This window comes from Meleagris gallopavo, chromosome 4 (assembly GCF_000146605.3).
Source record: "Meleagris gallopavo isolate NT-WF06-2002-E0010 breed Aviagen turkey brand Nicholas breeding stock chromosome 4, Turkey_5.1, whole genome shotgun sequence".
Taxonomy (NCBI): Eukaryota; Metazoa; Chordata; class Aves; order Galliformes; family Phasianidae; genus Meleagris; species Meleagris gallopavo.
In genome coordinates this window covers 38,920,301-38,945,967 of record NC_015014.2, presented here as the reverse complement: position 1 = coordinate 38,945,967, position 25,667 = coordinate 38,920,301, and the positions used below count along the sequence as shown (strand labels likewise).

General features: G+C 34.8%; 1 long non-coding RNA gene across 1 annotated transcript in view; it reads left to right on the top strand.

Moving 5' to 3' along the window:
* The window catches only part of LOC104910725, a 191,578-nt gene that overhangs the window by 108,827 nt on the left and 57,084 nt on the right, over positions 1–25,667 (top strand). The window contains exon 4 of the long non-coding RNA XR_004159625.1: positions 1,171–1,286. This is a non-coding gene — a long non-coding RNA (uncharacterized LOC104910725). The remainder of the gene's footprint in view (positions 1–1,170; positions 1,287–25,667) is intronic.

The window sequence follows — 25,667 nt, the reverse complement described above, 5'->3', positions numbered from 1 at the left end:
TTTTTTTTTTTTTAATTCACAGCAGTGCCTGGGAGGCCTGATAATGCTCTGTTGTGTCAGTTGCTGTACAAATATACAAAGAAAAGATCACTGAAAACACAAATGTCCAATATCTGGACTTGGGTAAAGATCAGAGAGTAAAAGGGAAAATACATCTATAGGGAAAGTCCAGATTGATTCTGTGAAGTGGAAATTAGGAAAGAATGACTTTCCATCTAGTGCATCTAGTGTTCCTAAATGTTGCAATCTCCTGGTTTTATGGTTAAAATTAAATTAATTGCAAAGCTCCTGTCCTTTACTGACTGTGTATCACTGTAAGGAAATCCACCCATTCCACAGTAAAGGCAGAAGAAGTCATTGGCAAATGTAAAGTATCTGGTATTTCTGTTAAGCAATATAGTGTTTGGTACGTGAATCTTTGTGCAGGATCATAAATTTTCCTTATTGATACTGCAATCATAGGCAAATTTTCTGAGGTATTCAGAACTTTTTGGAAAACATAGCAACAAAATCACAAAAACTAAGTAAGGAAATGTTCAGCAACAGTGTTTTACAAAGTCCTTGTAGGCACATAGGAATGCAGTGCTTATTTTCATTTGTTAATTTTAACATGCTGAATAAGGTCTTGTATAAGCTAATAAATCAGTTTGGTCAAGCAGGGAGGATTTTAAATGGGGAAAAATTTTCCTAAACAAGACTTAAAGACATCTCTGATGTAGGAACGATGAGATGGTGTTATAACAGCCCAATGTATCCTCCAACCCATTTTACCTGATATTCTGTGTATGTATCACCTGATTCTTTCTATTTTAATATTATGAAATTTGTCTCTTCTATGGTAAGTGATTTGTTGCTAGAAATGCCAAAGTTCCTATAGAATGGAGGCTGGACTGCCACTTTTCATTTCACAAAGTTAAACCACTTTGTCAGTATGGTCAAATATGTCTGTACTACTTGTCAGTAGCCTCTTATGGAAGATTGAAATGCATGATCTGCTTTTGATCCTATTGCATATACTTTTTAATTGTCAAGTAACCAGCTAACTCATTTTTTTCTCTGAAAGATAGTGATTTTGTTTACAGAATTAGATGAAGAAATGATTTAGTCCTTTTTTTTCTTTTAGTATTATTACTTACATATTTTAATTGCTCCTCCTCTCTGATTTTGTAGGTTCTGGTGCATACAAACCTGTGATGAAGTCTGCTTTCCACATTTCTGCATGTGATTCTGAAGTGCAGCATTTTAAGGAACCAAAAAAGACCACTCCTGGCCCTGGAAAATAGCAGGTTAGTCAGTACAGCCATTATTAGACAATTTTTGTCAGCTGATTTTGCACAAGTGGTAAAACTTGGACATGTTGGATAATATATGCAATCCAGTGTGTTAAGTTGCATGAGTATGTGCAATACCATCATATAAAATAATGTTTACAAGATAAATACAATTATTAGTGTGTATAATATGTTTATAAACGTGTTCTCAGAATTGATGAGTATTCATTGTGAGAAAAACAAATATTCTTCTCTATAGCATTGCTGGTTGATGAAGTATAACATACTTTCACATGTGAAAATTAGGCTTACGTTATCAAAACATAGCAAGATGATATAGTATTTATAGTTCATTTGAGAGTAAAAGAGGAAGCTTGTTTTGGGAAATTTTACTGAGATATTTGTAAACCTAACAATGAATCAATAAGAGGTGGTCTTGCCTTTCTGTTGAGTAACACTATCTTCTTTTCATGTGAGATAATATAAGTGACAGAAATTTTGGAATGAGCTCATCTCAGTTGAGTTGCAATCCTACCTTAATCTTACGTTGCATATAGTTTCTCATCCTGTGTTCACAAAAGTATGATTGGATACAAAACTGCAGACAATACAAAACTCGTTTATACTATATATCATGGAAAGCAACATAGTACATAAAATTCAGTATCATGATTACTATTTGTACATGTAGCATCAAACTTCTTGGAGTCATATTTCTGTTTCCTTTTCAAATATAACCGCAAGAGTCACTATATTTAAAACCTTTTATTTCTACAATCATAGTTTACATTTGTGGGAATGATATTTTTTCCAAATAAATTGTTTATAGTGTATTAGTAGGCAAGAGGATAGATGGCATTCATAGCATCTACTTATTGTTTTAGCTCCTACTTGCATTAACTAAGAACACTGCTGTGTTTGGTAGTACAGCCTTGGTGAAATGCTAGACTTTTTTAAAAAACTTTTTTACCTTCCAAGATTATAGTCAGCTTGCGAGACCTGAGAAACTTCACCGATGCACAAAAGAAATGTACAAACAAAGGAGCTCTCAGGTTGTACAATGTGCATAAGTTCTCAAAAAGCCAGTTAAGAGAAAGTAAAAATAAGATAAACCTTTGGGAAAGACAGTTAAACTTCAGTATATAAATCCAATTGGTGGAAATTAATTTAGCATACTTGTCACCCAAATACTGAATATGAAAATTAAATGTTTATGGTAGTTTAGTCAGTGTAAACATAACCCCGAAAAAATCTGAGCAGTTTATTTATCCTTATAGGAGAAAGGGCCAGTGTATTACTTGTCAACCCTGCTGAATTAGTCCTTATAATTCAGGCATAACACCTCTTTTGCGTGTGGGTTGAACCAGCAGAAGATCTGGGACTTCAGTAGGCATACTTTGCACTCAGTGACACAGTCTGTTTTTGTATGTGTTAACCAGCACATTTGAACTTGAAAGTCAAGCTTACATTTTGTACTCTTCTTTCCTACATGTACACTGTTTCTCCAAGGCATTGCATTGTCCTGTGTGTTATTAGTTTCTTGCTCAGATATTGTGCATCTGGCAGGAAGAGCTGTTTAAGACTGAAAGTTATAACATTCAGGATAAGAGCTCATTAAACGAGAGCATTTGAGAGGGGAAACTAGCAAAACTGGCTGAGATTCAGAGTGTTTTACATAGATGACTAAAAGATAAGAAAATACCATTTGTTTACATGGTGCCTTAATAAACTTAATACTTTCCTTTAATAAAGGAAAGAATTGCAGATTGAATGACTATTCATTTCAGTGTTGAATGAGGTGATCCATTCCATGTCTTTCATCTCACTGGATTCCTGGCAGGACAAGGTTTTTGTGTGTTCCAGGACTTTTCGAATTCACAATGTTATTTTTCAGCTGCTTCAGAGGCTTTCTGCGAAGAGAAAAATATTTTTACTTAAAGATTACTTGATGTAAACAGGGAATGTAATGAGAAGCTTTTGCACTCAAATTAATAGTGAATTGTTGACTGCAGTGAAGCTATCTTGTTTTAAGCTAACTGTATGCCTAATGCCTTATTTCTAAACTTTCCTGGGGATTGCTACATATTTGTTCTGATCCTACTTTTCTAAGTGCTCCTTCCCATGTCATATCAAAACCGTTAATACACAGATTATTTGACTACTCTTTTATCCTAATTTGTAAACAGTCTTATGCTTCATTAAAAGTAGCCTTCAGAACGACTCATGACAATTCAAATGAAATAATTTGTTTCTTCCATCTATACTAACCATTAAGTAGCCCTAGTACATTCATCTCAATTACAAGTGTGTGGGAGTTCATCAAGTTCTTCTGATTGATTTCTTTGCATTGATTGGTTAGAATCACTGTCCTGAAGGAAATGTAACGGTATGTAGTGCTGAAAAACAAAGTAGTCAACACGTATTCTTTGTTCGTTATTTGTTACAGATAGTACAGCCAGTTAAAACAGCAGTAACTGTAGTAATTGTAAAGCAGAACTAAGCATCCCTACAATATAATAGCAGTACAAAATTGTTTGTATTGTTGTCAAATTGCTAGTCATTACTTAGTTTTAACTGTACAGAACCTCCTATTCAAAACTCTGCTAGAGTTTAATATACCATAAAAGATTCATTGGTCTTAATTTTTAGAGATAACTCTGCTAGGAGACAAAGCATTAGAGAGAAAGTCTCATGCAAGGCACTTCTGAGTTCTGTGTCTGAAGAAATCAAATGGAGCCTGTCATATGTATATAGAGTTCAGTCTACATCTATGTCTTTCATCAGTTCTGAATATTATGGATATTACATTGCTTGTGATTAAGACATAAAAGAATGACCAAGAATGACACAGAATTTAAATTCCTGTGTAATTTTGATTAATAATTTCTATTCTTTCCCCTTACAGTCTTCAGATTTTACCTGTAAATGATTGGAGGCAGAAAAATATGTTATGTACTATGCAAAAAGCGTACTTTTTACAGATTTATCAGCAACTTTAACTGTGACTTTTTCACAAGTGGAGGGTACTGTGTGACAAATTAAGCAAATACAATATTCCTATCAAAAATAAAGAAAAAAAGGAAAAAGTGAGAGGAGAAGATGCTTAGTTAGTCACTGGAAATTTGGGATGCATTTTTGTTGACCTGAGGAAAGCATACAGTAGCTCAATTATGTGCTTCATGTAACATTAATATTCTTTGTGCAAATCAGAGGGCTCTTAAATTTTTATAGAAGCATTCATAACATTTCAGAGCTAACAAGCAGCAGCAATACAATCACTCTGCATCTGATTGCATTTTGAGAACAAAGAATGCCTTCCTTTTTTTTTTAGTGAAAGAAATCAATGTGAGATTTCCCCCATTTTAGGAGAAGAATAGCATTAACTAATTTTTCATAGACTTATGCAGGGGAGGGGGATGTTCTTTCATATTTTGTTTTAATTGAAGCTCCATAGTGGTTCCGTTTGATTTGATAGTGTGCACAAGACTTTTATTATGTTCTAAGAAATGCAACTATTAATACCATGTATTATGTGCTTATGTAACACTTCTGAAAAAGCTGTATTTTCTTAAGTGCCCATGCTTAATTTTCTGAAGTTGTATTTAGGCATGAATTAAGCATGGCAAATACAAAAAACCCAGGCAATAAAGCAAAATTGTATTGCATACTCTCCATACTATCTTACAGAACGGTTGTAAAGAATGGAATTGAATTTACTAGCCAAACCTGATATTAATTATTCTACTTATTATTGGGATAAATATTGATATCAGCTCATGAAAATATTTCTGAAGAGCAATAGTTTTCTGTGTACATGAATTTGATTAAATGATTAAAGCGATTTCCAGTAAAATCTGGAGTTATAGATAAACTCAAATGATGGATGAGGAGTTCTTTTTCCTTATTGACATGTGTGGAGAAAATGCAAGCATAAATGTTATTTTGCTTAGAATTAAGGTTGGCTCATTGAAATTCTAGGATAGCTGGAGAACTAATAGGGAAAACAAACAAGCAATAGGACTTCAGGGAAAAAGCAGCATGTACTGATACATTGAAAATAATTTCAATAATTTGGACAGAAAAAATGTATTTTGTACGTAATGTGAAGGAAACAAATTTTTCTTTATTTTTTTAATTTTTTAATTTTTTTAAGCAAGAAAGTTTCTAAGAAGAGTGCAGATTTACAAGTTATAACTATTTGATGAACCAAATGTTTGGAAGCTGCTGCTGCTAGGGTTATTGTTATGTACCTTGGAAAAGATTAATGCTATTACACAGAATCACTGAATTGCAGGGGTAGCAAGGAACCTCTGGAGATCATCTAGTCCAACCCCCCTGCTAAAACAGGTTCTCTTGAGTAGGTTACGCAGAAAAGCATCCAAGTAGTTTTTGAATATCTCCAGAGAAGGTGACTCCACAACCTCACTGGGCAGCTTCTTCCAGTGCTCTGTCACCCCACTTGGAACTCTGCTAGCTGCAGGCCTCAAACTACATTCTGCATTTCTGATCACAACTCTCTGAGCTTTGTCAGTCAGCCATTTCTCAACCATCCTTACTGTCCAATCATCTACCCCACACTTACTAAGCTTGCCTTTGAGGATGTTGTGGGAGACAGTGTCGAAAGCCTTGCTGAGGTCAATGTACGCAACACCTACTTCTCTTCCCTCATCTATCCAGCCGATAATGACATAGAAAATGTTTGATAAAGAATCATTTCCTTTTGGTGAATCCACGTTGAGTACTCCTGATAACCTTCTTTTCTATAAGTTGCTTGAATCCACAATTAGTTGTTCCATCACCTTCCCAGACTCAGAGATGAAACTCACTGGCCTGTACACATAATAATCCAAGAGACCATCTGATGTTGGAGCCTGCTAAAGAACTGTAGTGGGAAATACAGAGATATGGGTTGATATTGGCCCAGGGTTTTGACTAAACACATTTAAGCTAATCAGCACACAAAAGAAAAAGATAGAGATAAAGAAAAAGACTAGTGGAATGCCGTGCAGTGCAGAGAGAGGAAAGAAGATCTTTATGATTGCTGTGAAAGAGCACAGTGAAAATGCAAAGGAATACTGGTATTGTCTGTATTGTATCAATAAACGTTAAAAACAACAATAATATAACTACCGAAAGAGAAAAGAGTACCAGCCCATCTAGAGATTGAGAATTTTCATGATGGAAGGATCTCTACATCTTGCATGTTAAATGATTATTAAAATATCGGTTAGATGGAAACAAATGTCTTGTGCCAATGAAGCACAGACAGCATTTCAGCCAGCAGAGAATGTAAAAATGGCCATGCTGGCTCAGATCAGTAGCCTATGCTGCTGAGTGTATCCTTTATCTGAAGGTATGAAAGCACACAGATACCATTTATTCAAACTTAGAAACACAGGATGAACTCCTCAGTTTTCTCTTTTTATACCTCTGATTTTGTGTCAGAAATGGAAGTGGCCTGGAAAGGGGGGAAGAATGTTCTGAGGACAGTTGATAGTGAATAAAATAGGGGTCTATCAATAAAGAGAGAATAGATGAGAATGTTTGCGTACATAAGACATGAGAGACCTGACTGTGCATTTATAACAAGGAGTCGAATGGGAGGTGTCCTGAGAGAATTGAAAGCTTGAAGAATATGCCAATATTTTAAAAATGCAAGTCTCTCAAGAGTCACTTCAGTATTGATACTTATAGCAATATATTTGATTTGTGAAATTATTTGTGTTTGAATAGTACTTTAAATGCTCTAGTGCTTTTTGAAAGAAGACTCTTGTTTAATAATAGTACTTAGAGACTTTTAGTGTTTTCATTTGTTTCCTTGGTAACTAGTTATTTAAGTATTTTCTCCTGTTATTTATGTGAGCCTTTGTGTTTTCACCTTTGTATTGCAGAATGAATAAGGCAATGGGGATATGAACAAAAGCATAGCGTTTGCGTTTTTTTTTTTAATAGGAAAGAACCTTTACTTCTTCGCATATTATAATGCACTTTCAGATTGTACTTAAAAAAAAAAGACTATGAAATAGGATCTTACATAAATTAGAACTTGTTCTTTCGTGCTAAAGATTTTAACACTTTAAATAAACTCTGAGAATAGTGGATTTTGTTTATATCGCTTCATGCAGCATTGAAGTATTGTTGTTTCTTCTGGATAGAATGAATCTATTTACCTTTAAGAAATACATTAAGCAGTGGCTTAGGATAATAGCTAATTGATGTTTTTAATCCTAACTGCAAGGATCGTTTTGTGGAAATATATTGCTGACAGATAAACGTGAAATTTATTTAGGATAACAGGGTGAAAATCCGAACTCTTGCTCAAGAGACCATCTTTTTTTAGTCTAACAGTACAAGAAGTGTATCTGAAACTGCCACTGCAACATTAATGCATACTCTTGGATACCTGATTTTGCTTTTCATTTCACTTTAGATATGGCAGAGTAAATCTGATTGTAGTACATTACTGTTCATCTTGTTGGACCCATAAGCTATGTGGTGCATCTTTCAGGGCTGTGCTATCACTCTGCTTCAGGCTGATTCAGAAGGAGACAGGAAACTGGAACGGTATATTTCTTCCTGCAGCACTTGGTTTTCAGTTAAAGCCTTTATTCCTGCAGAATTACACTATGAAGTTTTTATCTGGAGGTAACAGGAAGCGTATTCTTAACAGTTTTATTTTCTACTCTTTTCGGTAATTTCCCATATTAAAAATAGAGGAAAATGCATCTTCACATTACAGCCAGGCTCCTGTACTTGTTGTCACCTGCAAAATGCAGCCTGTGAGGTCCAGTTTTTACTGAAGATAATGATTATGGAGGAGTTGTACAAAGTGGGCTTAAAAACAACCAGATAGTTGACCAGCAAGTTGTAATGGCATTCAGTGAATCACTTCTACAATTAAATTCAATATAACTTTTCCAGTCCATCATTATACTTATATGGATTTACAATATAACATTTTCCAAAGCAAATATACCATAAGATGATGATATTTTAGTCATGTATTGTTGGAAAATCAGATTGTTCCAGTGAAAGGCTGTGATTTCTTCAATGGAAATTATATAATCAATTGATTTTTTTTGCTTCAAAATAGTTTAAATAAGGACTATAATAATATAACAATTGCCAAGAATCCCTTCTCCAATAGTTGTTAAAAGTAGGGTATGCTTGATTATAAGACACTTTATAAGACGCTGAAGAGAACTGCTCCTAAGATTGACCCATGGGGGGCACCATTTGCCTGACAACCACAACTTTTTCAATATGATGGAGAGCTTGGCAACTGTATCAGCCAGTTTGTTCAGTACCCTGGGATAAATGTCATTGGACCCCATAGTTAAAAATGCTCTTTGAACAATTTCAATTTGAGTACCTTTGATGTTTTTTTATCTTTCTTTGCTGCTTCTTAGATCCTTTATTAGAAAAATTCATTTATTAGAAAAAGGAATTGTTGCTGCTCACTACCTATTCTCTACATGCCTCTCATGATTTTATAGACCTCTGTTAAATCACTTTGTCTTACATTACTTTTTTCTTTATATAGAAGAGTTCTAGCACACTTAGCTACCATTGCTATGTGCCTTCACTCACCCCTGCTGCCCTTCTGAGTCTCTTGTAGTTCTTTATCTTAGTATTTCTGAAGTAAAATACACAAAATTTGTCCTGCAGTAGATTGGGCTCATAAATTTAATTTAATCTTCTAGGCCATGTGTTATTGCACTTGAAAAGGTGTGCTTGGGAAGTTTTGTGGACATCAATTTCTGCAGTACTAACCTGTTTTTGTCTGAGGCTCAGAGAACTGCACATAATTTTGGGGGCTGGGACTAACATAGTTAGACTTCTACAGACTAGTTGTTGAAAAAGAAGTGGGAAGACTGCTTTCAAATTTAAGATGTTTCAATAGTTTGGAATGGGGTGCAGTACAAATACTGTTGGTAATGTGATAAAGAAACCTTAATACCAAATCCACTTGATTTCTAGCCCAGAAGATAACAATAGAGAAGAGAAACAATATCAGTGGTATGGAGTAATGGAGTAATGTTTACAAATGCACATTCTTTGGTAATACTTAATTACCATATTTCTCACCATCCATTATAATACTTGAGAAATTATAACTTATAAACGGGACAAAATTAACCATAGAATTATACTCTAATTCTTGTTTGTTGTTTTTCATCATTGAACTGGTCTCTTAATTGTCTTTTCCTGTATCTAAGAAAACAGTGGAAGTTTTCATAGAATCATGGCTTGGGTTGGAAGGGACCCTGAAGATCATCTAGTTCCAACCCCCCTGCTACAGGTAGGGACATCTCCCACTAGACCAGGGTGCTCAAAACCCTATCCAGCCAGGCCTTGAACACCTTCGGGGAGAGAGAATCCAGAACCTCTGTGGGCAACCTGTTCCAGTATCTTACCACCCTCATAGTAAAGAATTTCTTCCTAATATCTAGTCTAAATCTACCCTCTTCCATTTTAAAACCATTTCCCCTCATCCTTTTGCTACATGCCCTTATTATAAGTTCCTCCCTAGATCATCTGTAGACACCCTTCAGGTACTGAATGTCTCTGAACCTGCTCCAACAGCTCCGTGTCCTCCTTGTGTTGGGTGCTTCAGAACCCTATCCTAGCAGCAATTCTCATTCTTCAGTTAAAAGAAGGAAAAATGTTGTTCAGTGACTAGTATTTATACAACATAGCTAATCAAAAATTTAAATGTTCATTCGGAAAATTAGCAACATTTTTTGGTGGGGTGGTAGTAAATATACTGCCTTTATAATCAAGTACTGAACATTAAATTTTTTCTCTTAAGTTGTTTTAATCTTTGCTTATACGTAGTTTTGCATTTTAAATGGAAATGTGTGCTACTTAAAGAATTACCAGATACATTAATACTATTTAGTAATTACTGCCGTCTTACATTTTCCCATATATTGTATTATTAAGGCTACTACAGTGAACCACTGGATATTCTGTATAGTCTTACAACCTCACTGTACTGAAAGTAAGCATTAATGAAAATTGCTGTATGAAATTTTGATGATCCTAAAAATTATCAATATGTGTTAACAATTTCAAATATTTTTGAAAGCATTTATAGGCTTTATCCAGTCTTCAGTCCATAATAATACTATTCTTACCCATGTGTACTGGGTTGTTTAAGAATCTAGTACAAAACAGCAAACTGTTTGATTACAGAACTCATGTTACTTTGTCCTCCTTTCATCATTTTTCTTTGTGAAATTTTTATTTGTTTTACCTCTTCTGAACCAATGTACCTAACATTGAAGTAGAATTTTACAATTTAATTCTCAGGCTACTGCTAGTGCCTTAAGAAAAAGAAGAATAAAATAAAAAAGCTAATTTCTTTCTCCGGTAAAACTAGAGATTAAGAACAAAGGCTTTTAATTTTTGAACCATTTTTAAACGTGCACACTCATTAAATATTTGTTCTGTGATAGTATTTTCTATATATTAAAGAGAAGGCAATAAAGTAAACAAATGAAGAGATCTTGAAAGAATTTAGCTACCACTAAAGCTATACTCAAGTGCTCTTTAAAACTGAATTGATAATGTCAACTTTTGTGGTCCATCTGATCTTGGAGTATGAAAACTTGCACAGGTTATCAGGCATACAAAAGGTTCTAGGGGAATATCAGTAGCAGTGGTAAGGAGGCATCTGACTCTTTCTAGGTCAATACCTAAGTTCCTATTGATTTCCAAGAGAGTAATGCATTACTGTTTCCCTGACAGGATGACTCTTCTATTAATGGAAGTGTAATGTCAGAGTCAGCAACCAGAGCCTCAGCAGCTGCTGCAGCTCCCAAGGTTGTGGGTATAAGGAAATCTGTATTGGAGAAAATTCTGGGGCTTGCTGGTTTTGGTTACTTATGTTACATCTTATGGCAGAAATTAACAATGATCCTGGATACTCATTCATTTCAGGCACTGCTTTAGCAAAACTGAGACTACATTATGTAAGAATCTGTAAACCCTCTTTGGTTTCAGTCTGGAGAACAGGGGCTCAGGGGAGACCTTATTGCTCTCTATAACTACCTGAAGAGAGGTTGTAGTGAGCTGGGGGTTGGCCTCTTCTCTCATGTAACTGGTGATAGGACTAAAGGGAATGGCTTCAAGCTGTACCAGGAGAGATTAGACTGGATGTAAGGAAATACTACTTTTCTGAAAGAGTGGTCAGGCACTGGAATGGGCTGCCCAGGGAGATGGTGAAGTTACCGACCCTGGAGGTGTTCAAGGAATGTTTGGATTTTGTGTTGAGGGATATGGTTTAGTGAGAACTATTGATGATAGGTGGATGGCTGGACTGGATAATCTTGTAGGTTTTTTCCAACCTCGGTGTTTCTGTGATTGTGTGGTTTCTGAAGATAGTCAAACTTATATCTTAAACTTAAGTTTTGCTATCTGATTGAATTTGATATGATTTTATAGGGTTTTGTAAAGTCAGCAGAGTTTTAGAGGTACCTAAGGGACCAATCTATTCCAGATGTACATTTATTTTAGTTGAAATGGGACATCTATTGCAGTAGCACAGGTGTACTTACTGTCTGTAAAGCCCATGTAGATGGCTTGTTTGGACTAGACATTTTCAGATTGGATATTAGAAAAAACTCCTCCTCTGAAAGGTCAGGTGATGGAACAGGCTGCCCAGGGAGATGATTGAGTTGCTGTCACTGGAAGTGTTCGAGAAACGTTTAAATGTTGCAGTAAAGGACGTGGTTTAGTAGGAAAATATCGGTGGTAGGTGGATGATTGGACCACATGATCTTGGAGTCCTTGTCCTACCTTGGTGGTTCTATGATACTATTCTATTTTTGCATTGATAAGGTTATCTTAGATGATCACAGTGTACCTGGCTAATCCCTGAAAAATGTCATTTTTACTTTCATAAAAATTGTAAGCTATTCCTATCTTCATAGACTGTGTGATCTCTGATATCATTAAAATAAAATTTTACATAGATATTTATTGTACTTATACATTACAAAACCCTAATTGTGATATCTGATAAAAATGGATGTCTAAACAGTGAATTTATTTGTTTTTGTATGAAATGTGTTGGTTTTGCTGGGATGTGGGGGGTGCCCTTATGAAATTTTGCTCTGAACAATGCTCAGGTAGCTTCAGTAGAATTTTCGCTGAGAATAAATTTGAAGCCTAAAACTAATTCTTTGAATCTGTAATAGCCATCCTTTTTAAAATGTGACAGTTGTATAACTAGTAGCTATGTCCTTACACAGGTAAGAGGTAATCAACAGAGTCAGCATTTTTAAATCACCGTCTTTGATGAAAGTGCAAAGATAGAGATGCAGCATAAGCTTGAATGAGCAGGTAGATGGTAGAAATGTCATTATATTTTTGAGGGTGCCCTCACTATGTGTGTGCTCTGTATCAAAACACTGGCCTTGGCAGACTAAAAATCAGTATTTTCTTTCAAAATCTAAACATCTTTTTTTTGAGGTAAGTGCTTACCTTTCAAGCAGTTAAATCCTGTAGGTTTGCACATTATACATCCTATATTAGAGCTGAAGTTTGTATGAACTATGAGAAATATTATGACATTAAATTTTAGGTAAAGAGATTCATTAGATTAAAAAAAAAAGGGATCTGCTTAAAAATGTATCGTAGTTTTACATTATAGGGCTCTACTGAAATAATTTCCTTGTTAAAATGGAAACATCATAAAAACATGCTACTTTGCATTTTACCATGGATATTTGATTCCTGATAGAGTAACACACCTTCTAGGGTATGAACAAAGTGAACAGCAAACCCCTGGCCTTCCAGAAGTGTTTGCTTTAATTGGCTGCTAAGTCCACATCTTGGGGCAATATTAACTACTTCAAGCTTAGGTCAGTTTACTCATGATTTTATGTTTCTATGCCCTATATTGAAAATTGAAATTTTAAATGATCCCTGCAGGAATTAAAAAACATACCAGTGCAACTACAAGACTTAATTAAAATGAGTCTTCAATCACTCATAAACACTGTTAAATTAGATTTAGGCAGATGGGACAAATTATTATTATTATCATCATTATGGGGAAAAGACACTATTGTGAAACTGAACATTCTTCCTTGTCTCAGTCTTCCATGTCTCATCTCTGTGCCACTAGAAATACCCAAGGAAAACTTCTCTGAAATAAATAACGTCAGTAATATTTTATGAGATTGCAACAACACAGCAGATCTATTACTTAAAAAAAAAATGCACACAAAGGAGGATTGAATTTCCCAAACCTTAGCAATACCTTTCGTATAATTCACATTACAAAAATCACTATAAAGGCAGTATGAAATCATGATGATGCACTTCATTGAAAAAGAATGCATGTGGAAATGATGCATTCTTTCTTAACAAGACATATAATTATTAAGACCCAGATTTTTCAGCCTTACAATGTTGCCAGTCCATGGATGATCTGATTGTTGTTTTGCTTTAAAATCTTTTCTAGACCTTGAGCCTATAGTAGAACAGAAGGTTTTTATGATTGCCCTAAATTTTAGATATGAACTAAGTGAAACCAGGCATAATCCTGAAAATTTATTTATGATTTATGATAACAATCACGTGTAAAGAACCTGAAACTTGAGCAGTTCTGTCCTTAGAAATAGTACTGGAAAATCAAGAAGTAGAGGTGAAACCTTCCTGTTCGATATACTGATTTCTGTCAATATTGTTTTGAGGATTGGTTGCAACTACATACTACTGCTATTGCAAATTACTGCAAAGGAAAAAAGGTTACTTACAAAAGACTTACAAAATGATTAGGAAAGTGCAAAAGTATTTTATAGATGTGCACACACAAATAGCTGTGTTATTGGCAAAAATGAGTATTAAGATGCTTTATCTTTTATTTAGAGCTTTGGATGTACTCAGTACTTCACTGTATAATGACAAAGAAACCTGTACATGGCTGGAGGGAGAAGGTGGTAGTTCGCTCTCATTTAGTTATTAGCTGTAGTAAAGGTGCCTTTCAGGAAGAAAGGATGACGGATAGGTAATATTCCAACTATCAAATTCTCCGTCAGGGGATACACTTGTCAGGGACAGCAGGAGACAAATCGCATGGGGATACAGATGCACCTTTTCCAGAGCAGTAATAAGATGAGTGCACCAATTGTCACTGCTCCCCTGCTTTTCCATAGTCATTTATACAACAATGCTGTAATTAATTACCTGACATGAGACCTGTTTTGAGATTCTTCTTTTTGAAGCCATCCTTTCAGCTTTTCAACATTACATAATCATCTACCATGTTAATACACTGGCCTTCCTAGTTAAGCCATGCTATCCTTAAAGTTGCAGAAAACCACTTATACTTGTAAGAAAATGCAAGATATTTAGGTTTGGTAGTTATGTTAGCAATTACGTTTGGCAACGTAATGGTTTCTTACAGAGAAATAACAAAAGCCAGGAAAGTATTTATAAAAGTAAGGAGAATTGTCAGTATAATTTGACTTATCAGTTTTCTGTAGCAACAGTATTTGCATTCTAACACTTTCTTTCTTAAATATTTCCACCTGGATGCACTATCAAAATTAAAGAAGAAAGAGTTCACTAGCTTAGCCTGAGACAGTGCTACACATCATCACTATGCATTAACCAAATTAAGTGCGCTAGACTTCAAAGCAACCCAGAACAGAATGCGCAGATTATGAAAAACTCATTTCTCATTTTGTCTCCTTTCTAACTACTGCCTGAAAAATACTGAATCTTGCAGAAACTATTGGGAAATATCTTAGGATTTAATTATATTTTTAAGATTTGCTTTCTAATGATTCATCAGCTCATCAGCACTACAGATCTAGGAACTTACCAAGAATGACAGTAAAATATTTTGGCAACATCTGCAAAATTTTGACATACTTAGATCACAAACTCCTCTTTTCACTCAAAAATTCTCCTATCTTGACAGGTCTTACTGACAACTGCAAGTATTTGGCTTTTGATTTGAGGATCATTTTATTTACCTCTCCTTTTAAAATGATGCTTTCTCTCATAGAGCAAGCTGGCAAATATTTTCTTAGTTCATTTTGGTAGTCACCTGTTTTATGGCGAAGGATGAGCATTTAACACAGTTGGAGTCATGTTTAGTGGCTTGTACTCGGCAAAAGAATTTCTAGGTGTATTAAGGAATTTTGTGTATTACCATTCTACGGATATCCTCCAGCAAAAGTAAATGTAGATAGTGTGCATTTAGCTTTAAGATTACTTGTTTCTAGTTTATCCTATATAAACAAAAATCCTGCAACAAAGTAGAAAACGACTTTTGAAATGATTGTATGCGGAAGAGTTTTATCTTTCTAATCCACATTTATGATTCCGTGAAAAGGTTTACATGCTAAATTCAAGGTTTTTAATTTATTTCTAAGCCTCAAAGAATCTGGAAAAAATATATCTTTAAGAAGTAGAAGACTACTATCACAAAACCCAGCAACATTCAACACAAGATACAGGATGAAGTAATTTTTATTTTAATGTTTGCCACGAGTAAAGCAATGCTATGATCATTTCCAATGCTCAGAAATAAGAAAATTCAGTCAAACAGTTGTTATATTAAGTCTTTTACTTAATCTGTATTCTCAAGCATGATAGCTGATCAAGTTTTCACAGGAAGATAAAGTTCATAATTGAGCACTTAATAAAATTCCTAATATTGTTAGTGATACTTTGTTTTTATAATATTTCAGAATGCTGCATGAACTCTAGTCGTGGATAGTATTGATTTATGACAACTGTCATATTTATAGTGCTTGTTAGTCATTCAGAATTGTTTGTTTGGGCAAACTGTTAATGTCAAACTAGTATAATTTTATTGATGTAATTATTTCTTTCATTATAGCAGTGCCTGCAAGCATTGCTATAGTTATATTAGCATTCTGTTCTAAAACTCTTATTTCAAGGATTTATAAATTAGCAGTAAAAACTTGCTCCAGGCTATATTTTGATATATAAAGTGTGATGCATGTGTATAGCTTTGGAGAAGTTTCAGAGGATGTTTTAAAGCTATATATATATATACATATATATGTATATATATAGAGCTATATATATATATAATTCTATTGTTCATGAGATGTGGACAGAAATCCTGGAAAAAGGTATCAGCAAAAGAATTATGTTGGTGTATACAGAACTTTCTTCAGCATTGCAAGAAGAGAGAATCATCTAGATCTCAGTCTTTAACTTACCCATTTATAGTATTTGTTTTTGCTTACCTGTTGAAGCAGATAATGCTAGCTGATATGTGTGTTTACTTCTGATGGTGATTATTCAAAAAGGATCATGGTAGGCTTAACATTGTTTTTGTCCATGTGCTGCTGTCTGAAGAGATGACAGTGTTTTTTTATTTAAAAGATTCAATGTCTGTATAAAGCTGTTGTTGACAAATATGGGAAGAAATGTGAATAAAGATCAATATCAGAACTGTAACGTAATGCCAAATTCTGCTGATACATTCTTGACTTCGCTACAGGAGAAAATTTCCTAAGGAGAAAATAACACCCTGACACAAGTTTTGCACACTTTTCTTAGTTAAATTTATAGCTCACCAGGTTTATACTTTCATGTAGTATCTTTTGCATTAGGTAGATGTTTTTGTGTACTGCACATTTTAGTATGAAGAAATCATCAGAGTATTGCTCTGCATCAATTCCATGTACAAGATTCTCCATTCCTGGAAAATACATATATGCTTTTGGATCTTTCTGTGTTACTTTTCTGTTTTGGTTCGTTCTGAAAAGTGATTGAAAGCAGCACTGTATTGCCTATATCATTGTTTCTCAGTGATTTTCCAAGTGACTATATCACAATTTTTATAAAAATAGGCTGGTTTGTTTTTTTCCTTTGCTATCTCTTTAAATTAGCTCCAGTGTATGAGACAAATAGTCTTCTTTCCATCTCTATTGTCATAAGTGGAAGTGCTGCATGCCATATTTCATGTCTGCCTTATTTTCTCCTGTACTATGGATGAAGCACACCAGTGTCACTCATTGTCATGCACTGTCTAATGTTTTGTTCTTAGCACCACCCAGAAGGTGAGGTGACATGGCACAGTGTGTGCAGTGACTGTGGTGGATAAATATGGTCAGCAATTCCTAACTTTGTTTCCAATGTGATCCAATCCTTCCAATACCTATATGCAAGCTCATACATTTTACTTTAATTCTTTCTAAGGGTTTGCAGCATTAGGTCACAGTTTCCATGATTGCCTTGTGTTATTCTTTTGTTTCTTTAGGCTTTGATTTGTTGTCAAAATATTTTAAAAATTAAGGCTTGGGCTGCTCTGGGAAAAAATGAAGCACTTCTTCTCATTTTGACACTGAGAACAACACACATGGTGACTGCAGATTTTTGTTTAAAGGGAAAATTTTATGTGTATGTTTCAGAATAACTGTCCTTTGATGTTTTCATCTGTAAGATTCAGCGTATTAAGGTCCATGGAGAATATTAGCTAACGTATCTCAATATTTTGATGAAATTCATCTTCCCTAATATTTTTCTGGGGATATAAGAAGACACCAAGACTATGGTGCTTATGTGGCTGGAAAGAAAAGCTGTTTAAATCTGTTTCCCACTGTTGCTGAGTGTTATTTCTGCAGTCTTCATAATTACTAATTACTTGAAGAACTGAGGCTGGACCAGAAACTTTGGTATACCTGCTGTAATTTAAGACAGTATTTTAATATGCGTAGTAGGTTGGCTAAATGATTGCTTTGATTCCTAGCTGAAAAGGCAATAGCAACTCCTGAGAAAAAAGATCTGCATCATGTTGAGAAAGTTTCTTTTCTGTTTTGTTATTGTCTATTCTGCCTGCTGTTTGGAATGTGTAAAATGATTCCGACAAGCTTGATATGTGCCAAAACCCAGCATGCACACTGGTGGGAAGATTATCATCACCCAGATAAAATAAAAAGCTTCTAGAAAAGTGCCTCTAATGACGGGTTGCTTTTCTGGTACTGACAGGGGTTTCTATTTGTTTTAGCAGCAGCCGCTAGCACCGCTGTAGCTAAAGGCCTGTCAGCATTTTCATTAGAAATTCATTTCTGGACTTTATAACTCAGCTGGAAAATTTACTTTGATCTTGAGAGCAGCACAGAAAATTTCATAGAGACTTTTCTATTTTCCTGTTTAAAATTTAAGTGAAGTAAGATATTTAGTCTGTATTACATAAGTGAGGAAAATACAAGCATGGTAGCTACCAGTAATTCCACTCAGGCAAATGTGTGAGTCTGTATATGATATCACCATCTGAAAACTTTAACTTTGTGTAAGTATTTGTTGAATCTGAATGCCGTGGTGTATTGCTCATTAAGAGTAGCAAAAATGCACTACCGGGCACAAATATCTGACCTTAGCCTATTTTTCCACTTCAGAGGTATTTGACTGTGAGCTTAGCAATTATCACTTTTGATTTTTCATGATTGTTCATAAGTATTGGTAACACTATAGTTAAGTTCATAACTGACTGCTTTGTTCTCACTGATCAAACATTATCTCAAGTGTTTTGACTATTTTTTTCATCCTTGTACTCACTGAGAAGTAAACAGACACTTTATTTTGGCACTCTTAGTATCACATACATCGTTACAGTTATGCTTCTCAAAAATTTTGAATTATTCAGATAACTTTTATTATTAAAATCTAGTTAAATTAACACAGTTTTCTTAATAGTGAAGATAAATATATATGATTGTTTACTTCAATATGCACTTAGTTCTGTTTGGGTATGCAAGTAAGCTCAGATAGCTTAAATGAAAGACAAATATAAAACATTTGAATGGTTCAGTGAAAATTTGGATTTGAATTTAATAGAAGGATAAATTAAAAAAAAGTATATTCTTATAGAAGCCTTGTCTATACTTAAACAGAACACTGGGACTGTATAAAAACTATAACAACAAAACTACAAAAGCAAGCAAACAAAATCATGCATACCATATGATAACATCCTCTAGTGAATATTATAAGCTTAATAATTATACAGGCATTTTAATTTTTTTTCCACCTAACAGCAAATTAATATATGGAATTTGGTTAAAACTATGATTATTGTTTATAAGGATCTAATGTTTTTATGATGCCTGAAGTGAGAAAAAACTATGTCAAAATCTAGTTAGATTGGGCTAACGTAAAATATATTTATTGTAGAATCACAGAATGGCTTAGGCTGGAAGAGACCTTAAAGATCATCTAGTTCCAACCCCTGTTGTGTGCAGCGTTGCCACCCATTAGATCAGGCTGATGAGAGCTCCGTTCAACCTGGCCTTTAAAGCCTCCAGGGTTAGAGGATCCACAACCTCTGTTTGTGGGTAGTCTGGGTGGTGCATTCACTGCCCCATAAGTAAAGAGTTTCCACCTAACATCCAATCTAAATTTCCCCTCTTTCTACTTTAAAGCCAGTCTCCCTTGTCCTATCACTATCAAATCATGTAAAAAGTCAGTCTTTCTCCTGTTTACAAGCTCAGATACTGGAGGGCTGCAATGATTTTTCTCCCCAGAGTCTACTCTTCTTCAAGCTGAATAGGCCTAGATAACTCAACCTTTCTTTACAGGAGACATGCTCCAGCCCTACAATCATCTTTGTGACGCTCCTCTGGATTTGCTTCAATAACTCCACGTCTGGGGGGTTTCACTCCCCAGCTCCTGCTGAGAGATTCAGGGATGTGAGATATGTGGGCAGCCTGTCTGCTGGTGAAAACTGAGGCAAAGCCAGTTATCCCCTCTAATTTATCTAATGGAGTACACTCTCTTTTACCTGTCTCCTTTAATCAATGTACCTGTATGTCAATGGTTTATGGGCAGGTTTGGCCTGGTTCCGTGACTAATGGAGCAGGGGGAACCACGGACCCATGCCACAGGAAGGGAAAAAGGGAAAGGATAGGGAGATGGGCCTAGACACAAAACAGTGGCAACAATCTGAGGAGGAATCAAAAAATAAACTAATTTACTAGAAAAGATACTGGAATGCAAGATAACGCAGTATAATATATATATTATGTATATATTCTATATATATATATATATTCAATTCCATATAATACTAAGGAGAGATGTCTAGCCAGGACGAGCAGAAAGGCAAAAGAGAGGGTCTTGTGGTCTGCAAACAGTTTTATATTTAGCTCTGAAAGCAAAACAGAAACAGAACAATGCAAAGTCCTCTACGGTATGTAGTATGTAGTTCTTTTCTGAGATCCAGGTACCTGGAAGTATTGATGTTCCACGGACCTGGAGCATTAACTCTTTAACTCCTAGTGCACTACATAATGTTACGATGTAGAATACCGATAACAAAAAGTCATAAAACCATGACAGTGTGGAAGCCCTTGTTATTCTTCACATCCCTCATCAAGTTCGGTTTCATCTGCACCTCGCCTTTCTTGATCCCATTTCTGCATGTCTGGATGGTATTCCTATATTCCTCCCAGGTCGCATGTCTCACAGTTTGACCAGCAGATCCTTGCTCAGCCACATTGTTTTCCCTCCTCCTCTGCTTGATGATGGCTATTGATGATGATGTTGATAAAGACAATTCATGTGATAATTTTTAAATTTTTTCATTTTTACATTTACACCACAAACATACCAGGTGCAACAGTCTTGATATCAGAGCTATCTTTTCAGTGCATACTCAGAGGACTCAGGGTTGCATTTTTTTTTTTGTGTTTAACTAAGCAGCAATACATAATAATTTCATTCATATCTCTAATAGAATTTCTGTTGACTTTAGCCAAAACTGAGTCTGACATTTCAAACAGCAGCAAGCAATTGGCATTATCACCCTGTGGAAATGACCCTCTATGCAGTTTCCAGGCTAGTAAGGGAATGCTCTGAACAATGAGCTTCTGCAGAATGATAGATTAGAAATAAAATCAATATTGGTCATTAGAAGAAAACAACACTCTCAGCTACTTTTTCAAGATGGTGTTTGCTGATGCATTACCAAGGTTAGTCAGTCAATGAAAAAGACAGTTACACAGAGGATTTTAGTAAATACTTTTCCATATGTGCTTACTGCATTAAGTGAGATTTATTTTTTACATGCTTTTGAAGGATGCTATAACATAAATGGCTCAAAAATCTTGTGTTTAAGTGGAGCCTCTTGACAGCTTCTTGAAATGTTACCCATTAAAACCTTTTAACTGAAGGAAAAAATGCTGCTATCATGTTGCCACCCTCTAGTCATAGCAAAAATAATTTTAAACAAAGGATCATGTGTAGAAGCAAAAGAACTTGGGAACAATTTAAGAGAATGTGGCTGTTTAAATTGCTGAATATTTCTATGTTTGAAAAAACATGTTTCTCAGGTTAGTTGTTTGGAATTTGAGAAATTTAAAAATCCTAATATTTATGTATTTTAAATATAATTTGGTTTCCTGAATGTGGTTTATATTTTTTTTCCTGGGGAGTTTGTGTATGAGAAGGAAAGTGAATATACCAAAATGGTATATATTATATTTTTTTAAAAAAGTTACTCCTATCTCTAATTCAAAATTTAGGATGCTTTTATATCATAAATGAAGACTGCAGAACGCCTTCAGATGAAGTGAAAAGGCACAGAGCTGAGTTTTAAGGCACCTGATATTATCAGAAAGGTAGTTACATGTTAGCAGCTTGGTTTTCTAATATCTATTCATATTGTAAATTAAACTAAACAAAGATCTAAGCCTCTAAAAGCAAAGCAAAAAAAAAAAAAAAAAGAGAGAGAGAAAATAACATTATTTTTGATAGTTTTACTGAAATTCCTTACTTCGGAGTATCTAGTTTCAGACTCTTTCCTTCCCTTTCACTCTGAGCAGGAAGCTGAACAGCTATCCCACATCCCAATTGCAGCACATTTGTCAAAAATATACCAAATAACCTTAATGGATAGGACATCAGAACTTGCACACAAAATTGGCCATATATTTGCAGGGACTAACTTCTCATTCTATATGCAATCCGTGTATGCTAGAAGATACTGAGCTGAAGAAGTATGGTTTGAACCTCAAAATGCTCAGGTTGAGATTTGTGTGCTAAGACATAAAAATAGACTATGCACAAAAAGGAGAAAATAAAAGGCAAGAGACCTGCTGCTAGTATTCTGGTTGAATAACTCTGAAGACAGGATCACATCTAGATATTCGCATGGAGAAAATGACTAATTATTTTCCTGCATGATATTAAACTTCTTCTCTAGTATGTAGTCAGTTTCTTTCCTACTGTGGAAAATATTTGGGTCTAAGGGAAGGTTTCTATGAGAAAATGTTTCCACCATAATATATGTCACACTTAACTGTTTTCAGTGAAGCTAGAAACATCAGCTCAGAACTTAAGGTAAAGTTTGTGCAACTTCTCACAGATTAAGGCTTGTGGAATTTTCAATCCTGGTAACAGTAAAAATTTTGTGCACAAAATGAATGAAGTGCAATTTCCTCACTCTTGATTATAACGATATGCAGGTCTAGCACAAAAAAAGAGGGTGGCTTGATTTTGTCAATAGAAGAAGCAGATATAAACTTTAATAAACAAACAGAGCACATCTGTTGTCCTAAAAGAAAGGCACAAGGCATATCTAGCCCTTTTCACAGTGGAAATGTAATTTGATGTTGTCTTTGTAATTAAGCATAAAGTACTGCCATAGCTGCAGATTTCAGCTCTGTCATCTTTGTGAACAGAGTTGTCCAGTGAAACAAGAAAATATGTGCTAGGAGTTTTTGGAGTTTGAAAGGTTTATTTCTTCCTCACTCACTGAAGTAGAATTTGAAATAACTAACCTGAAAAGCTTTCATTATTATACATTTCTTTTCCTTCTTTCTTTGCCTTAATGGCAATCAGACTATAGCTGTTTTTTTCTACATGCTATGTCATTTGAATAATGATTTAACCACTTTATTGTCTCACATTCTGAGCCTTTTTTAATTCCCTAGCCTTCTTTTCCTTCAACTTTCAGTATTATTCCACCTTTTAAAAGAATATAAATCATTATAAAACTATTATCAGTTGAAAAGCATTTATCATGTACCCACAGTACCATGTGCCATTGTATCCTGTTTTATGGATATTTATAATATAATATAGAATTAATCTCAGAATATATTTAATTTCATGATAGGTAATTCATAGTATTCAGAAGGTTAGTCCTTATAAATGTTAATGCTATTTGCAGTGACAAATATATTTGATGCTTCATTTTTAAATGTAATATAATATTATATTATGTATATAAATTTTCACCTGGTCCACAGGATTTTCCAAATATGAAGAAATTAAAATGATACTAACTATTAAAATCTGAACAGTAACTTCAATAAAAATTTTGCTGCTTAGTTTTGCTTCAATGCTATGTGCAAGTTTTATTATTACCTTTAAGTAGATGCATAAACTGCAAATGCAAGGAAAGTAACCTGCTGAAATTTAAATAAATATTTAATGAAGGATTTAAGCACCAATATCAGTTCTCAGCTCTGATCAAATGTGATTTGTCTGAAGGAACTGGGGCTGGTTAGCCTCGGGAAAAGGAGGCTGAGAGAAGAACTTACTGCTCTCTTCAAATACCTGAAAGGTGATTACAGTGAGCAAGGCTCATCTTTTCTCACTGATGATAGGTGACACGATGAGAGCAAATGGCCTCAAGTTGTGCCTGGGTAAGTTTAGGTTTGGATATCAGGAAAATCTTCACAGAAATCTTTTTTAAGCACTCCCCAGGCAGGTGGTTGAGTCACCATCCCTGAATGTGCTTAAAAACCATTTGGATGTGGTGCTCAGGGACATGATTTAGTGGAGGGATGTTAGAGTTAGGGTAGTATGGTTAGGTTGTGGTTGAGCTTGATGATCTTGAAGGTCTTTTCGAACCTGAGCAGTTCTGTGATTCTATGATTCTGTGATTTCTTTTTAGTTTTCTCTGTAAATGAGGCCGCTCAGTACCATGTTCTTCAGTTCTTTTGAGCTGGAATTTTAAACAGTTCTAGTGAATCTGTATGTTTTAGAATGTAATGAAATTATTAACCAAATATTCATCTGCCTTTATCACTGCTGGACTTTTTTTTTTTTTTAATGTAGACTGCTATTTGTGTTCTATTCCGTTCATCTGAAAACAGATGTATAGTATAAAAAGGTCTTTAATAATAAGCATTCTCTTACTTTTCAGTATCCATTCATCACTGCTGTTTTCTGGAATATCTTAATTGTCTTAAGCCTCACAGTATACTGTACAGTACAATACTAAAGGAAAATATTTCTAAAGGAAAATAACCTAAATTAATGAAGCCTTTCATTTATGTGAAAATTATTTTTTAATTATGTGAGATTATACTCACCTTTAAGCAGCAGTTACTTCAATGTCTATTCAGCTTAGGTATACATAGCTACTCTTCAATGAGCTCTCCAACTGTATTTACACCTTGGCTTGTGCAGTACTGCCCAGCAACTGCTAGCAACTTGCCAAAGGCTTTGTGCTGACTTTACAAAGTCTAAGGTCTGAAGCTTGTCAGACTTGGTCTCTCGCAACTTTTCTTGACCTCTTGGTAGCTTTGTGTACTTGGCTTAGCTGTGGCAGAAATTGCTCTAATTGACCAGCTGCCTATGGCTTCATTCTTGCTTTCAAAAATCTTAGTACAGCAACAATAGTTTCTTATGAGTGGCTGCAAAAAGATAGAATTGTTATATGTAGAATGAAATATTTTATTTTATGTGATGAGGTAGTGTTGAGAAATACAGGTCTGGTATCACAACAGAGGAGTGGAGAGAGGTACACTGTAGAGGAGTGCAGGATGTGCTGTAGAGGAGTATAGGTATAGAATAATAAGAAGTGGTGCACAGGCTTGGCGCAAGAGGCCTGCAGCTCTAACTGAGTCACAATGGTTAATTGCAGACATACAGACCTGGCCTTGGATAAATGTGATTTTGGGGGTAACAAAGACAACAATATCTCACTTATGTAAAAGTCATCATATATGTAATTCAGATGTGATATAGAGCTGCAGCCCAGTGATGAGCAACACTGGGTGTAAAATCATTGGAACAAGAATATAAATCCCAATTAGATTCTAGAAGAGGAAGAAGCCATCAACAGATGCTAAGTTCTCATAGCACTCTTATCACCAACATCAGAATGATACCACTAGCCTGGAGACCTATAGGAAAGGCATGCCTGATGTCAGGAGAAGAAATCAAGAATTCCAAGTGTAACAATTTAAAACAATACTATTGTTATTATTATCATTTTACATATAAGCAATTCTTTTTCTAATAATAATGATGCCTGGACGAATAATAATTCTTAAATGAGACTCTTAAAATTTTGGTATCGATATTTAATCGATATATTAAATTATTGTAGTAATGATAAGATTTAGTCTTTATATATAAGGCATGTTTTTTTCTCCACAAAAA